Below are 8165 nucleotides of genomic sequence, written 5' to 3' on the forward strand. Positions count from 1 at the left end.
TGTTCTTGGTCTCACTGGGGTGCCTCCTTCCTCTAACAATTTCTCTTGCTCGGAGGCGAATAACTTCAAACCTTGAGTCAACCATTTTCCCTGGTTTGCCTGAGAAAGTTCTAGGAACAGGCAACTTGAAATAAAAACAAAATAAATCAAAACAATAACACATTGTTTTTTGAAATGTTCACCCATTCTTTCTCTCTTCCCCAAGGGGCCAGCAATTTCACTTACCTCCAAGCTTCAGAAGTTCCCCGCACGGGCCGCCAAATGCCGAAGTCTGGCTGGGCACAAATGCCGCAGTCTGGCTGGGCACACAATCACGAGCCACCACACAGCTTGTAGATTCAAACAGCAACTCTTTATTCCCGAACTCACACCAGCCGTCTACAATCACGTTCTGGGGAAATCCACGTTCTCTGCCCAAATCCACCTCCACTGGGCTTCTATCTCCAAAATATACTGTCTGAATCCCGTGAGAACTCAAGGGGAACTCAGGCAGCAGGATACGCCCTATTCCCAGCAGGAATAATCTTAAACCTTAAACCTGGAACCTAAACCGGGACTGCTCACTGGGGCAGAGATATTGAGGAAGCGGGCTTGGGGGGCCGGTGGGCTCCCTGATGCTGGGTGACAGAGGTTCCAGGTCGTCGCAGCAGACGGAGACGGAGCTCAGCCCTCACGGGTGCTCCAGTGTATTTAAGCCATGAGAGCAAATGTCCACTCAGGTCCCAGCCTGGGCTCCCCGCCGTCCCCTTCCCTGTGTGCTTTTCCCTTGGTGGCAGCCCTGATCCCCACCACAGTGATGTATCTGCTGTCTTGCTCAGTGCTATTGTTTGGTAAGTGTCCCCTGGTGGCAATGGTTTGGTCCCCAGCTTGGTGCCACAGGGTGGTGGTGGGGCTTTAAGAGGGGCGCCTAGGGGGTGGTCTCAGGCCCTCCAAGGGGATCATGAGATGCCACAGCATTTCTTTTTCTCTGTCTCCCACATCTTGTGAGCAGCCTGCTCTGCACATGCTCCCTGCCATGACGTGCTGCCTCACCCAGGCCCCAAAGCAACAGGTCTCCCTGACAGTGAGCTGACACCACCCAAACTGTGAGCCAAAAACCTTTTCTCTTTTTTAGTTGATCAACTCAGGTATTTTGTTGCAGTACTGGAAAGCTAGCAGCCTGGTGATGTCAGAGCTGTCTTAGTTTACGTGAGCACACACTCTGATGTTCCAGCGTTGATGCAATCACTTACGACTACTTTTCTCAGGATGCATACCTGTTACTAAGTGATACATGGGTGTATTTAATTCCAGGATTTTGCCCATTTTTATCAATGGGATCTAAAGCCTTTCTTAATCCCCTCATTGACTCTGCCTTGAGTTTGGACAGTGTCCTAAGCTGAAAATGCCAGGGAGGGGAGGTAGAAATGGTCAGTGCTTCTGGGTCCCCTCCTGCTGCAGAGTCGTCTGGCGCAGGCATGGCCTTAAAGAGCAGCAAATCACACAGTGAGAAAGTCATTCTTCCGGGTCTCCTTCGTCCTCTGACCATCCGAGGGGACGTCTCGGGCTGGTGCTGCTGTGGCCCCCTGCCTCTCCACGTGTCCGTCTCCCTGGGGAGTTCTTCTGTGTGTTCCTCTGCTCCAGCTGTGTCTTGGGGCCTGCTGCTTTCCATCTAGGACCTGTCAAGTGACTTCCGACAGCTCTGCCTCAGTTTCCCCACATACGTGACGATGATAGAGTGGTGTCCCTGTCACAGGGTTGCCGTGGGGACGAGCGAGTTGACGCTGGCGGCTGCTTGGCAGAGAGCCCCACGCACGGTGAACATTGGCTGTGTTCATCTTCGTAACGACCTTCTCCCCGTAGGAAGTGACTCCGGCTTTCCACTTGGGGTGGAGAGTCTAACATTTCCTTCCAGGATCTGTTTAGTCACTGAACCAATGAACAACAGGGATTACGTTTTGGAACAAGTGTTCTCCAGATTTCGCAAAAATCATCAAATTGCCACAGTTTGATGGCCGAGTTGGGGGGGTAACCACGCTCTGCTTTTATTTATCCAACTCAATAAGCTTTACTTTGTGCCAGCCTCGAGCCACGTGTTTTATACCCATTTGACTCGTTGGAATTTTTGCAATGATTCTATGGGGTGGAAACTTTATGATCTGTTATACAGGTGAGGGGACTGAGGCCCAGAGAAGTCTATGTAGTGCCCCAGTTTGCACAGTTGAGATGCGAAACTCTGGAATCAGTGCTTTTGGTCACACCCCTTTTGTGAGGGGAACACTGAGGCCCAGAGAGGAAAGGAGCTGGCGGGGTCTCAGGTGGGTCTCAAGTGCCTGGTGTGCTGTGAGGGTCCAAGTCCACGTGAGCCTCTGGTGGCGTAAGGCAAGAGTGGAGGCCCGCGCGAGGCCGCGAGGCCACGCCGCTCAGAGCAGGGCAGAGTCTGAACACAGGTCCTGGAGGTCACCCCTCTCCTTGGCAGCTGCCTGCCTGGGGGCTGCCTTGAAACCATCCCTCTCCAGGCCAAGCAAGGTCGAGCTCTGCTGGGTGCAACCCGCCTTCAATGCTGTCCTCCCAGTCATGTGACCCAGACCGTCCAATCAGAACAACTGCCCATGGATTCCCGAAAGGTGTTGCAATGTCGGCCGCTGGGAGGGACGGCGGGCCATGGCCGCCTTGGCAGCGCAGGCTGACGTGGACTTGGGGTGGGTGGACAGGATGTGGGTCTCGCAGCCCTCATTAGCTGCTTCTGAGGCTGGCTGCTCCCACGTTTTCTCCACTTGGGACTCTGGATTCCAACCCAGGCTCCCCCAGCAGGCGCCCCTGCCCTCCTCTAGCTGGGTGCCCGTGCGCAAGCCCCTGCCAGGCCTCCTGGAGTGGGTCACCCGGTGGCCGGCTCAGCTTGTGATGGGAGCGGCCAGGCTGGGGCTGCCCCACCACCCGAGGCCGTGGGGCCAGAGCCAGGCCTTCAGTCCAGCAGGGAAAGCATGGGAGTAGTGTCCTGGGAAGGTGACCCCACGCAGGCACGCAGCGTATGGCGGAGCAGGGACCTTAGAGAGGAGGTGGTCTGTCTGTTCAGGAAAAGCTGCGCATGTCGGGTGGCAGAGGGTGAGGGGCTGGGCAGGGGGCTGAGGGACGCAGGACTGGAGAGGTGGGTAGGTGTCATAGGTGAAGGGACGGGGGCCAAGTCCAGGTCTGGCGTGGGACCCTGAACCACGCGAAGTGGCCGAAGCACCCACGAACAGCCTGGCATGTCAGACTGCGCTTGGGAAGGTCCCACCAGGTGCTGGCGGCCAGCTCAGAGGCACAGGCCTGGCGCCTGCAGCGGGTCTGGTCCCTCAACCCCACCCTCCCTCCAGAGGCATTTGACCCCCTACCTCCACCCGGAGCCACCTGTGAGCCTGACTTCCAAGAAAGAGGCACCGCCCGTCACACTAAGCAAAGACCAGGGCCCTGAGTCACCTCCCTCCAGGCCCCTAGCTTAGCTCTGCCATTTCTGGCTGATGTGTGTCTTCTGGAAGCACCGCAGGCAGTGTCCCAGAGGCTTGAGGGCCCCGCTGAAGCCAATCATGGTGTCCCAGAGAGGGCCAGCAGCCTTGTCCAGGGCCCTGCCTGGGCTCAGGTCCCATAGCTGCCGGCCCAGGCCAACCCTTGGTGAGCTCGGTCTCCTGCTCCAGCCCCGAGGATTCCAGCCTGTCCCTGCTCTGTCCAGGAGACGCTCCCGGGGTCGCACCCTGGGGTCCCCCCATACTGGCTCTGCACATGTGATGGGGTGTGGCCAGAATGGCTGTCGGCCTGGTCCTTGGCCCTGACACGGCCCCTGCCCCGGATGCCCCCCACAGGAGGACCCGCTGCCTGGGCCCCCACTGCTGTCTCTTCTCTGACCTTCCTGTGGGTCACAGGGCCAGCACAAGCTCAGGCCAATAGTCTTTCATCCATCCATCCATCCATCCTTCATCTGCCCATCACCTGTCTCTCCATCCATCCACCTTCACTGAGCCCTTCCTCTGCACCATGCCCAGGGCCAGGCTCGGGGACAGGAGGATGAATGACCTGTCAGGGTGGCGTGTGCGGGCTGTGGGGCTCGGGCTGAGGCCTGAGGCTGGGGTTCCCTGGGGCTGGGGTGCACTCTGGTGGGGGAGACAACCCACCCAAGTAAACAGTAACCTCAGGTTGTCACAGCATCATGAGGGAAGGAAACGGGGTCGAGCCACCAGGGAGAGGTGACAGGGTTCCTGGGAGTAGGGCAGTGGGCAGGGCCTGGTGAGATGCAGCTGGGCCTCCGGTGGGTGGGCTCAGGGTTCCTCGGGAGCTGCAGCAGGGACCCGCAGGCCCCGGGGGACTCCAGGCTTTGGGGCACAGGGACACACCTGCCAACTTGGGAGACCTGGGTTCCGTCTCAGGTGTGCCACTTGCTGACTATGACCTCGGGCAGGTCACCTCCCTGTGAGACCCCAATTCCATTCCTTCTGAAGTCCTCTCAGTGATGAGGATGATTCACATTAAATAACACCGAGTGACCCAGGGGGGTGCCAGCACCCCGACAGGCCACCGAAGTGTGGCTTTTTCTTGTTCCGTCTCCTTCCCTTGGCCTCCCGGGACCCCGAAGCCCCCACTTTGGCTGTGTCCCCTCAATTTTCTCATCTGTAAAACAGGACAGTCCAGGTGCCTGCAGCGTAGTAAGTGCTCAGTTAATGTTGGCAGTAGTCTTGCTGCAGGTGAGCTGACCTGCAGTCTGTGCCGCTCTCCCTCCTCCCCACCACCGTGTCAGGTGGCACAAGGACCTTGGCCCCAGCAGCTCCTCTGCTGCCCACACCCTGCCCCCTCCTCACCCACTGTTCTGATTGGTCTGGGCTGCCAGGATCCATAGGGCTCTTTCTTCTCTCTTTTATCCATTTGCTTATTATCTTCTCTGCTTGAGTCGGGAGGTTCCAGAGGGCACAGCTGCGGTGCTGTTCCCTGTCTCGGGTCCCTAGCGTGGGCACGGGGCACGGGGCACAGCAGGTGTGCACTGCATGGAGCTGAGAGGAAGGAGGAGGAAAGGAAGGGTGGAAGAGGAGGGAGCTGAGAGCCCTGGGGGGCCAGGAGGGCTGGCGGGAGGGAGCACCATGCCTCCGCTTCTGCCTCTTCCCAGTGGTGGGGACACAGCTGGGTGCTCAGGACACAAGTGCTGACGTGATAGCAGGTCTGAAGTCCTCCAGGGCTCCACCCTCAAGTCCAGGCTCACCCACGGGGTGAAGCTCTGCCTACCCAGAAGAGCGAGCACCTGGCCGCCAAGGAGGGGCTCTGCTGCCCCCTGCCGTGCTCCTGGGGAAGGCACCACAGGCCCCTCCTGTGGGCTGGACATAAATGCCAGCAAGGACCGGATAGCAACAGCCGTGACCTATTCAATGGCGGCTAAATGTCAGAAGGAGGCCTCTACAGACACGCTGCCTTCATCTCCAGCCACCCCAAAATGTGGCTGCCATGATGCTCATGCGTCTGGGTTGGTGGACAAGGAAGCCGAGGCTCAGAGAAAGAGTGGTGTGGCCCACGTCCCACGGCTAGGGGACTGCTAGGGGAGGCCAGGTCAGGATTCTAGCCAGTCTCTCTGGACCCAGGTGGGGCCGAGCAGTCTCCTGGGGGAAGAGAGAGGGAAGGGGAGGGTGGGAGGAGAGAGGGAAGGCCCCAGCAGACTCCAGGAAGGCCACCACAGCCACTCCAGGCGCCCCTGCTGTCCCCAGGCCTTGCCCTCCTTGGGACATCTTCTGGTCTCTCCAACACGCACACCCTCGGCCATGGTCCAAGCTGGGGAAGCTGGTCCAAGCTCCTAGCGGGGGGACAACCTGGACCCGCCTTCCAGGGAGTGTGTGGGGGGAGCCTAATCTAGACCTGGCTCCCAGGGGACACAGGGGACCCCTGAAGAAGGGAAGGTGGGCCTGTGCCCAGGTTTCCACAGCCAGCGTCACCCTCTGCCTGAGGCAGGGGGCAGGGACCCTCTGTGGGACAGATCCCAGGAACATGCCCTGCAGTGATGGCCTGTCTAGGGCCGAGGCCCTGCCGCCAGGAGGCGGCGTCCATGGAGGGCAGCCGTCAGCAGGACAGCGCTCTTGCTACTCGGCCACTCTCAGGCTCCATGGGCAACTCCTTGACCTCTGTAAACGGGACCAGTCACAGCCTGGACCTCTCCAGCTCAGCCGAGAATCCAGGGAGAGCATGGACGATGAGCCCAGAGCCCACGTGGCCCCCTGTGAAGGACCCCGCAGATAGCGGGCAGCCGGCCCCCCCCCTCCTCTAGGCCGCGAGGCAGGCGCCGCTCCGGCGCCTTGCAGAGTTGGGGAAACTGAGTCACGGGGCCAGGAAGTGCCTGGGCGCAGGCTTCAGCTGAGTCATAGCCCCTGTGCCAGGAACCTGCTCCCAGCCACCCCCGAAAAGGCTCCACACCTGTCTGCCCACCAGCCGGGGACAGGAGCCGGTCTCCCCAGGCAGGCACCAGGCGGAGGGCTTGCATCCTTCTGTCCGCGAGGAACAGCACACAGTAGGAGCTTCATGCACCTGGAGAAGGCCAGGGTTTCCTGCTCATTCCCTTCGCCACCTTAGGGACGAGGAAACTGAGGCTTGGAGGCCAGCTCTCTGCCCAGGCCACGGCTGCGCTGGAGGAGGACCTGAGCTCATCCCATGGCGTCCAGCAGGGAAAGCTCGGGTTGCTGGACTGGGGGGCGCTAGCTCCCAGAACAGGCCTGGGATCAAAGGCGCAGCAGGAAGCCCCTCCCGTCCGACTTCCCCAGAACTAGGACACAGTGTGGCGTCAGCAGGCCGCATTCCGGCTCCAGCCCCAGGGTGAGGCCCGTTTCCTCCCTCCTGCCCTGGCATCCCAAACAGGAAGCTGGGTCACGTGAGCTGGCCTGGCCGAGGGCACAGGGATGGACGGGTGGACAGGCTCCCAGACATCCTTCTCTGCAGGTGCCATGGGCAGCAAGGGAGAGGAGGGGAGGGGTCTGCTGCACTTGCCCCTCCCCCACACTGCTTTTGGTCTCCACAAGCCATTGCACTGCCCAGGTGGCGCGGCTCCGTTGACCACTCACTGATGGACCATCATGGCTACTGTGGACAGTCCCTCCAGCCGTGGGCTTCACTTGGGTCCTCTTCGTCAACCCTCAGTATCAATCCCCGCATCTTCCTTTGACAATGAGGACCCCGAGAGGCTGGCAGGCTGATACTAGGCTAAAGTGCCGCAGCTGTGGGTGTGGGCGTCACGGGCAGGGCAGCGGTTTGGACACAGGGAGCTTCACCAGGGGACGCAGTTCCTGTCAGCTCAGCCCCTCAGGCTCAGCATCGGAGAGGCCAAGCCTGATGGTCTCTATCCTGGGTAACCTCTTCCACGGCTGCCCTTTGCCCTAGGGACCAAGTCCACCCCCTGAGAATCCATGCCCTTGACCTGGGCTCCCCCCACCTCTCCAGCCTGACTTCCCCTTTACTGTCCAGAGCCACTTCTGACTCCCAAGAGCACTCTCACTTTTCCCCTCAGTACTTCCTTCTGTTTGGGGGCAATCTCAGGGTCAAAGAGGGGACAGGTGTGTGACAAGTCACAGAATCACAAGAGGCAGGATATTTCCTGCCCAGGCCTGGCTGCTCTGCAGACTTGCATGCCCAGAGCTCTAGAGCAGAGGCCGCGGGTCTGTGCAGATGGTAGCTTCCAGGCCTATCCCTGGAGGTGTGGGGAGGGGCCTGGACATCTGCACTGTTGGTGGTCTCCCTGGGCAGGTATGAGCTCCCTCCAGGCCCCTGCTGCCTTGGGACTGTCCAACAGCTCCGAGTGGACACAGGGACTGCAAGACATCCATGGGTTTTTCTTTCCCACGGGTCCCTGCCCACCAGGGATGCAGCCTCACCTCTCCCAGGGAGCAGCCTGATTTCTCATACAGATCCCTGGGGTCTCCTACCAGCAGGTGGCTCCCTCCACCCCAGGAAAGGCTGGTACAGACTGGGGATCTCAGGCGGATTGTAACCTGAACGCCATGGAATACACTGAAAGAGGCAAATCTGGGGGCCCAGACTCGAATCTCTGAGCTGGAAGGTCTGGGTGGGACCCCAGAGCAGGCAAGCCAGAGGCCTGAGGAAGCCAGGAGCATGGGTGTCCAAGGGGGACCAGGGGGTGGAAAGGGGTCATCTAGCTCCTCTAGCTGCAGCTGCGCCGGTTCCCTTATCTG

At 59.9% G+C, this 8165-nt stretch overlaps 1 long non-coding RNA gene across 2 annotated transcripts in view; it reads right to left on the bottom strand.

The window, feature by feature from the left end:
- LOC125620400 overlaps nucleotides 1-6727 on the bottom strand; it is a 9410-nt gene extending 2683 nt beyond the window's left edge. Inside the window, exons 1-2 of one of the 2 annotated variants that reach the window (XR_007352035.1) lie at nucleotides 4809-6726; nucleotides 425-4620 (exon numbers count right to left, since the gene is read on the bottom strand). This is a non-coding gene — a long non-coding RNA (uncharacterized LOC125620400). Of the gene's footprint in view, nucleotides 1-424 lie in introns of both variants that reach the window. The other variant, XR_007352034.1, reaches the window with a different exon arrangement.
- Between the last annotated feature and the right edge of the window lie 1438 nt (nucleotides 6728-8165).

Source organism: Marmota marmota, unplaced genomic scaffold (genome assembly GCF_001458135.2).
Source record: "Marmota marmota marmota unplaced genomic scaffold, marMar, whole genome shotgun sequence".
Classification (NCBI taxonomy): Eukaryota; Metazoa; Chordata; class Mammalia; order Rodentia; family Sciuridae; genus Marmota; species Marmota marmota.